This window comes from Hyposmocoma kahamanoa, unplaced genomic scaffold (assembly GCF_003589595.1).
Source record: "Hyposmocoma kahamanoa isolate Upper Pololo Valley unplaced genomic scaffold, ASM358959v1 262, whole genome shotgun sequence".
Lineage (NCBI taxonomy): Eukaryota > Metazoa > Arthropoda > Insecta > Lepidoptera > Cosmopterigidae > Hyposmocoma > Hyposmocoma kahamanoa.
In genome coordinates, this window is record NW_020653765.1 from 101,018 (window position 1) to 109,834 (window position 8,817).

Below are 8,817 nucleotides of genomic sequence, written 5' to 3' on the forward strand. Positions count from 1 at the left end.
CCTAGTGTCATGCAATTGCTACACATTGGAAATATATATAATAATCTTTTTTTCTAATTGATAACGTTCCGCGCTTTATACAGATCACTGTTGACTGAAATATTTAATTTAGTAAATAAAATGCATGTTAACCTATAAGGTTATTATAATGGTATGTAGGTAGGGATTGTATAAACAATTCCTACCTACATAACTAAATTCGACATACTTTTTATTATTTATTATTTCATGTCTTCATATTTTATATATCTTAGGTGAGTCATATACAATGATACATTGCGTAAAGTAATGTTTTAAAAGTCGTTGAGCAATGGAAGCCCCAACTCGGTTAATACCCAATTAGGACGAATAAACCACGTATCAAGTACCTACAAGTGGTGTAAGTATTTATTATTTATAAACTTGTGAAAAAAAGTCATTAATTTCCTTGAGTTTATAAAAAAAAAACGATTTGGCTGCAGTCATCATCAAAGACGTAAGCTATATGAAGTTTTAGTATTTTCATTTTGTATGAACCAAATGCTAGGTATATATTTACTCGAACACGCAACAGTTTATTGTAAATTGTCCTTGAGACGTGATGTATATTTTCGACGGTCCTGACGTGTCCTCGGTAGTATAGTGGTTAGTATCCCCGCCTGTCACGCGGGAGACCGGGGTTCGATTCCCCGCCGGGGAGGGAAATACATTTTGATGTTTTTTTAGGGTTCCGTACGTAAATAGTATAGCTATTGACAATGGAAAGTACCACACGTAGTGTGCTAAATTTTTGTACTGTCAACAGTTCCTGAAGCTCGAATATAGGCAACGGAACAAGATCCGTCAATGTGTAGCTAAGTTATCGTTAAAAAGTGCTGATAAAACTGACTGACGTTGTTGTTTTGTTTTTCCGCTTCTATGGGACCTTTTGCGCAAATTTCTTGACTCTTGGAAACAAAACGTTCTTTTGTTTGAGAAGGTAACCTTTAACTTTACCTTCACCTTTAAATGCAGACCTAAAACTGGCGCAAATCGCCATGAATTTACTATCTCATTCACTATGAATATTGCCTCATAACTTTGTTCTTAAAGTTGTTATTGTAGTACATTCACTTCCTCAATACGTCAAAATTGATCTTAATTTTAATTGATGTGGTATGTGTTTTAATTATCTATTTTTATTTATCAATTACCTAACAAAATAAAATGCTAACAATTATACTGACTGATCCTGATCCGTACTGATCTAATTACATACTACGGTGTTATGTGTGTGACGGAATGTTAACTATGGATTGAGTTATACGAGTATAGCAAATGAAGCATAAATTTTCTATGGGCTATTGCTTTTTATTTGTTTGTTATATATATGTAACAGGCAGTGGGAAGCAACAGAAACTAATCACTAATTTCGCCAGTATGCTCATCTGCCTCCGTGGCGCAATCGGCTAGCGCGTTCGGCTGTTAACCGAAAGGTTGGTGGTTCGAGCCCACCCGGGGGCGACGTATTTTTGGGGTTTCTTTTGTTATTCAAAGAAGTACATTAAAAACAATATTCAATATAATAGTGTTTTTTAATTTATTTCTTTGCATTTCTGACAAACAGATCTAATAAAAAAATATATCCCTAAATCGGCTCCAATGTTGCCCTTTGAATATTTTAGTGATCTTTCTGAGTACATCAAAATAATGTTATACATACATACTTTTTTATTATTATTTTCTTTACCTAAATCTAACAACCTTATGACCAAACGTTAAATTAAGTACATTGATGTTTGATTTCACTACTTTTCACTAGGTGGCGCTGTATTGAAAAAAACATTATTATTTCTATACAACAACCATGAGACCAAACATGAGATATGGAAAGCATTGATGTTTGATTTCCCTATTCTTCACTAGGTGACGCTGTTCGAAAAAAATAATGTTTATCGTGTTACCACTATTACATCTATTTATTAATTCTTATTTAATATTATTATTATTATAAACTTATACATAAAGTAACAATCGAAAAAAACAAATTCACTTTGAATTTAATAGAAAGGTAGTCGAAAAATGATTTGTCGAAAGTAGTCATATTTTTCAACCACAGTATCATAACCTTCGATAGCTCAGTTGGTAGAGCGGTGGACTGTAGAAAGGTAAACGTTTGGCTGACATCCATAGGTCGCTGGTTCAAATCCGGCTCGAAGGAGCTTTTTTTTTAATGTTTTTTTCTTTCTTTTCTTTTTGTCTTTTTATTTATAAGAGAAATAAATACTGTGTTGTGCACATTTGTTATTTTTGTTACTGTCTCATATTTATAGATCATACGATGTTACAATTATAGAAGTGTCTGGTAAAATAATGATGCCTGTTACCTAATACTGTTATTTAATATATTAGTACATAATTATTAGTACGGAGGGCCTCTTTTTGATTTATACAATGTGTCAAAATTCTTTGCCGTAAATTGTGTTTTATGTCATGTAGACACGCCAGCATATTAAGCTACACATTGACGTATCTTGTTCCGTTGCACTGGAGGCGATTTTCGTACAAAAATATGTAGTCTGATGTGCCATTGTCTATACATCGCGTTTAAAATTGCATTTTGACAATTCACAGCCTGTAGAGCTATAAGATTATTCCAAACCTTGCGATCATATCAAAGAATAAAATATCGGTATTGAAATAATTATTTCAATACGTAGGTGATAATAAATTTTCTTATAATAATAATAACAGGTACGCCGCCATGCAAACTTTCGCAAAATAAATATAATAAATAAATAAATATAATAAAATATTAAAATGCAAGTTCGTTGTAATTTTTGTAATGAATTTTATTTATTACTTTTCAAATAAGTGATAGGTAATTTCTTTGCTTCATAAAAGTAGATGACAGTGCAAGTAATATATGTATAACTTTGAAATGCAATAGTATGTTTTCATACAAATAAACTTTAAAATTTGTATACCACAGATTACGTAATAGTTACTGACAGTAGTATTGTAGGAATTTAATATGAAGATTGCTGGGATGTTATGAGTTTTTTTAATACATTCACCATAGTCATAAATAAATTTGTTCTTGAGGTGAAAACAGCCATATTTAATTTTATTTGATAAGTCAGATTTTAGCTACCTACTCACCTACAAGAAACATTGTTTATTTCCTTTTCCCTATGTACTTGAAGTTGTCAATTATGATTTTACGATAATATTTTTTTCTAGAAGAAATTAAACTATTTTTTGGGATCTAAATCGAGTATCTGTTTTTTCATGTCTGATTGACCTGACATAGGACCTATAAAGGGCCCGAAAAATTACTTTAAAAAAAACAAATATACGCGATTTACATACTACAAAATAGTTTTATTTCCTATAATACTTCGTATCTAGTTAAAACACTCCACGAAAATTATTTCAGTGTGCCAGGGTTCATAAGAATTCGTGCATTACAAAAATTCCCGCGCCCGGAACGCGCATATTTGTTTGAAAAAAAAAATTAAACAATTTAAATTTATAGTTTAATATCTTATTGTGTTGGCGATGTAGACTGCACTGATTCAAACCCTAGTATTTTTGTAATAAATTGTTTGTAATATGTGATTGGTAATAAGTTAACAACTAATAAGTAAAAAAGTTTTGAACAGCTTTCAAATATCATAATAGGTCATCTTATTTACACAAAACGTATAAAAAAAATTTTGGATCAGTATTTTGTGTTTTATATTCAAGGTTTTAATGTCAACCTCATTTTTAATACTTTTGGGAACGTTTTTGTTTAGCGAACGCAACGGCGTGTTGCGATGATTTTGATAAATGAAACATGTTTGTCAAATAATACGAAGCGATTTTACACGCAATTGTTTTACGAGATGGACAAGCACGGCTCGATGCGAACAGGAAAATCAGTAATATTTTCAGTGTTCGCATAAACTTTTGAACTAATTCATAATGCAGAATCTATGATCGCTTTTTCGGGCTTGAATGGGAGCTAACGCAACAAATTTCATTCCTAAAAACGTGTATAAATGAATGTAGTGTAGAAATACTCACAAATGTATCACGGCGGTCAAGAGCAACACCTTTTAAATTCGTATGTCTTAAGGTAACTTTCTATTTTAGGAATTTTTTGCAATGTTTTGATGCCATTGTCACTTCAATATTTGATGCCAAATTCATTAAATATGATTTGTGATAAAAAATATAATTATTTATCCAGAAAACATTTTTGTAAGGTCCAATTATTAGTACCTACTTACACTTATAAACCTGATGTAAGTGACATCGAAACAGCTTACTATCGTCTCGGTAAATCTCGTACGTCCATTAATGTGAACTTATGAATAGGTAAAAAATAGGATTACTAGATATAATTTTGTATGATAAGTTATGATTATACCTTTACTTTATAATTAAATAACCTTTAGTCTATAAATTATATTTTTAGCTTTAGTTGTCTGATATTGCGCTTGAAGAGTAAAAAAGGGATTCGTCCAAAACCGAGTTTTTTTTTAATAATATCAAGTGACGGGACGTACAAGTCTTGCGCCTGATGGTAAGCCACACGCCTATCCATAACAGTTGCTGTGCCACTCAGAGCTTTAAATCGTAAGGATCTGATCACCCTTATACCCTTCATAACCGGAACGCAGTAATGTTCACACTACTGTTTGGCAGGAATAGGTAAGGTGGCAGCACTTCCCTACTAAACAGTAGCAGTAGAGCTCTTATAGTTACGAAGTTTTCAAATCTAGATCCAGTAGACACTCATGAGAGTGTACTCGGGAAGAGTTATACAGTGGCGACCATGTCAAGGAAAACGTAAAGTAGAACGCCCTTTTTTTATCGCTGGTAAATGCGTTACGTATTCCACTCGCGGGAGCAGCCAGTGGTTATGTGAGACTACCAGGCGGTAGTCCTGTAGGCCCAGTAAAACCACTGCCATAGAGAGGTGCCCGAGAATCCTCATGCGTATACTACTGGGGTTTTTCGGCTGATTTGAGGTCTCAAGTGTAGGACGTCCAGCGGCAAGATGCGGACGGCACAAGACCGGAAGAGTTGGCGTGTTCAAGGGGAGGTTTATATCCAACAGTGGATGCGTGTAAGCTGATGATGATGATGAGACTCATGAGATGGTTTGCTGTCCTTGGCAGAGCCCCGGAGAGTATTCCGTTACTGCTCTGGTTCTCGGTTTACTAAACCCTTATAATGGGTAAACGTTGGAAAAAAATGAATATCGATTGTGAACTGACTACCTGTATTATCTCAATTTTGACAATTTTACAGGATGAAGAAAATAATTGTTTGCGTCATTTATATAGCATCTGGTTAGAAGTTAGAACAAGTTGAATGAAGTCGATTCTGGCGCCAAAATTAAATGTATCTGAGATAAAATTTCTTGCAACGCCGCAGAGTATGAAATAGTATTAAATGGTATTAAAAAGTGAAATCTTTCGAAAATTTAGATAGTACTGGTTGCCAGTTCGCAGTGGATATGCTAAAATGTTAGAACGGTTTCCTTTAGAGCAAACCTCCTTGAATTTAATACGTTCCTTTCTAAAGTGATTTTTGCATATGTGTGAGAAAATATCACGTATCGTGCTACTGTAATTAAGATATCTATAGATTTTTCACTTTTTGTCGTTTGTCAGGTCCAATCGCAAAGATAGCCAATCACAATGATTTTTTCAAAGCGTTTATTATTGGCTTTTAATCTATTAACATCCTTATTATAGTAGATAATAAAACTGTGTTACAAATTTAAAAAAAAAAATTGTACCCTTTTCAAATAGCTGTTTCTTTATTTATACATCTCGTGTACGTAGATTACATACATATTTTTTATTTAACACATATATTTGTTTTTGGTACGGCTGTTAGTATAATAACTCAAAAGTAAACACCCCGTATTTACATATTTTTATTTCATAATTGTTTTTTCAAGAATAACCTACGATATAAATTCTAATTGATATGTTGCAGCATAAAAGCTAAGTAAGGTGATTACGTTACAATGACACAGAATATGGTGTTTTTATAAATACGCATAGAGCAAGATTTTGACAAAAAAATAAACAAAATACAAACGTTATTTTTTATTTTACAATCTGTAGAACCTGCAATCACAGCTAGCTGTTTCATGCGCAAGAAGATGTCGACACTAATATGCGATCTCTACAGTACCTACATATATTGAGTTATACAACCGTAACTTTTCTAAACTACTTAAAAAGCTATTTAAACGTCGTTGATGTATAATATTAAATAAATAAAAAAATATTGAGATTAAGCGTTACGAAGAGCAGCCAGGGAATGTAACTAAAAAAAATAAAAAATAAAAATACATATATTTGTATTTAAGTATTTATGTATAACCCTGACAACTTCAAGGATCAAAATTCATTAATAAGGTGAACGCAATCCGTCGCTAATATCTTAACATCTTAATTGTATAGGAAATGAAACTATTTTTCCGGATTGACTTGACACGGATGTCAACCGTGACTACAGGACCTGTAAGGACCCGAAACGTTAGTTTGTTTGAAAAAACAAAAATACGTGATTTAAATCCGGAAAAATAGTTTCATTTCCAATGTGTATCAATCGCGAATACCTAAGAATTCGATATCTTGATTGTAGCAAAGAGTAAACTCATATAAAACATTTGTAAACACAACTTGACACTCTCTAATGGTCCTTGAATACCTAACAATTTATCTTCTTGTTCTTTTGAGGTGCCACCTCCTACAGGAGGTCAGCCATGTATTTTAGACACAGCTGCACGGAAAAAGGATTTTGTGCCCAGGTTGAACTATATCCGGAGAGTCTTAAGCCACGAAGTACGCCTTCTTCCAGGTGGTCGTTTTCCCAGGATTTTCTTTGTGTAATTAATCGAAGCAGGTTGTATTTATCATTACGCATTACATGACCAAAGTACTGGTAACTTGCGTTTTTTGACGGCTTTCAAAACCTCCAATTGCTTATTCACTATCTGTCTGCAATAATCTTTGATTTGACACTATCCGACAACGATATTTTCAAAATGCTTCCGTATAGAAAAGAATAGAATAGAAAACGTTTATTTGCCAGAATATAGCAATTATACAGATCTAAAATAAAAATAGGTACAATGTGTTAAATCTGCAAGCAGGTGGGAAATATTGATTGAATTAAATATTTTGGCCTCTAAAATTAATTGCATTTCAAATTAATATAAGTTAGTATTTGTAAATTCTAAATATTCTTTATTACTATAAGCAATGTGTAATTTAAAGGTACGTCCATGTAGTAATTTAAATTCATTTGGTAAACTATTGAAGATCTTTAAGCACATATTGAAGTAGTCATTCTTATAAATTAATTTATGGCAACGAGGTTGGTATAAAAGATTCAGGTTTTTGGCTCTGGTTTGCCTTTGTATCACTTCACCACGTGTTTTAAAATATAGAGGATGTGTGTTCACAAATACACAGATATCACTTATATTACATGCATGGAAAAGACAGTTTTCCATGCATGTAATATAGTTTTTTGTCCAGAAGTTTTCCCGTGTTTTTTAATGACATCAAGTGACGGGACGAAGAAGTCTTGCACTTATGTTGCTCAGAATTTTAAATTGCAAAAATCGCCCGTCACCCTGAGTCTTAAAGGTGACAAGTCAAGTAGTAAACCTCACATTATTGGTTGGCGACAGAAATAGGATTAGTGACAGTACTTCCTTGGACGAACTCTTTCACAAGGAGTTCTACTGGTGCTAGTGTTTTCCCGTGTACCGTTACAATTACCGCTTAGTACTTTGGTATTCTCCAGTGTTAGACTACGTGAAGGTACGACAGTTAAATTATCAGGTCAAAGAATGCGTTTAAAGAAAATATAGGTAATGTGATGCTTATATTACCTTAAAATATTCTCTGGTTGAATGATTTCGCAGTCTTAGTGCAATGAGGCCATACCTGCAAAACTTTTAGCAGAAAAATAAAAATATTAAAAAAACTTTTCAGGAAAAAGGTTTAAAGATGTTTGCCCATCGTTTTGAATGTACAATTTTAAAGTTTTGGGTAAACATTACAACTGGTCAAATTAAGTAATCATTGTGCATTACCAAATTTTAATTTTTTTCGTAATTCAATATTTTAATTTTCTATCATTATTTCAAAATTCATTGCAATCATACTGACTTAGTTTTAAGGTTTCTTTTGTAACTAACACCATTATCTTACCTGAAATAAATGGTTTATTATTGTTATTATTATTATTAAAGCGAGTCCCCAGTTTAGAAGCGGGAAAAACTTATTTTGCTAGAACAAATGGTTTAGATATTTGCAATTAAATAACGGTATTACAAAAAATAGACGAAACGCCTATGGATATTGCCTAAAGAATGTGCTACACGATAGGAGGTACTGTATCCGATCATACTTATAAAATCCTGAAAACAGGTTGTAATAAAAGTCTAAAACGAATTATTTAAGAATAAAATATCTAACTTTGCTCATAATTTTTATATGGAGATATTTCTCTTTACTCATCAGAATACATACTTGATCAGAATTTCGTTATAACATTTGTTCGACATCAGACGTCAAGATCGTAATGGAAGTGAGTCAGTACGAATCAAAAATAGCTCTCCAGAACAAGTGGAGGTTTACATTTCAACAGCGACGAAAGTGAATATCGACCGACCTCGTCTGTTGCACAACTTCTTGGTACAAATATACATCTCGAGTAGATTGAATTTGGATTATAGACGTTAATATTTCTTTTACGCTATGTTTTCGAGTTTTCAATGTTTTATTAAAGTATACATCACTTTTGGACTACCTCTCAAATTGAACAAAGAAA

General features: G+C 32.6%; 3 non-coding genes across 3 annotated transcripts; all 3 read left to right on the plus strand.

Annotated features, from left to right (window-relative positions):
• The first annotated feature begins 607 nt into the window (after positions 1-607).
• On the plus strand, positions 608-679 carry Trnad-guc. The gene has a single exon. It is a non-coding gene; the product is annotated as a tRNA-Asp (tRNA).
• A 729-nt stretch (positions 680-1,408) lies between these two features.
• Positions 1,409-1,482, plus strand: Trnan-guu. Its single transcript has one exon. It is a non-coding gene; the product is annotated as a tRNA-Asn (tRNA).
• Positions 1,483-2,085: 603 nt separating this feature from the next.
• Positions 2,086-2,179, plus strand: Trnay-gua. The gene is made up of 2 exons: positions 2,086-2,122; positions 2,144-2,179. It is a non-coding gene; the product is annotated as a tRNA-Tyr (tRNA).
• The last annotated feature ends 6,638 nt before the right edge of the window (positions 2,180-8,817 follow it).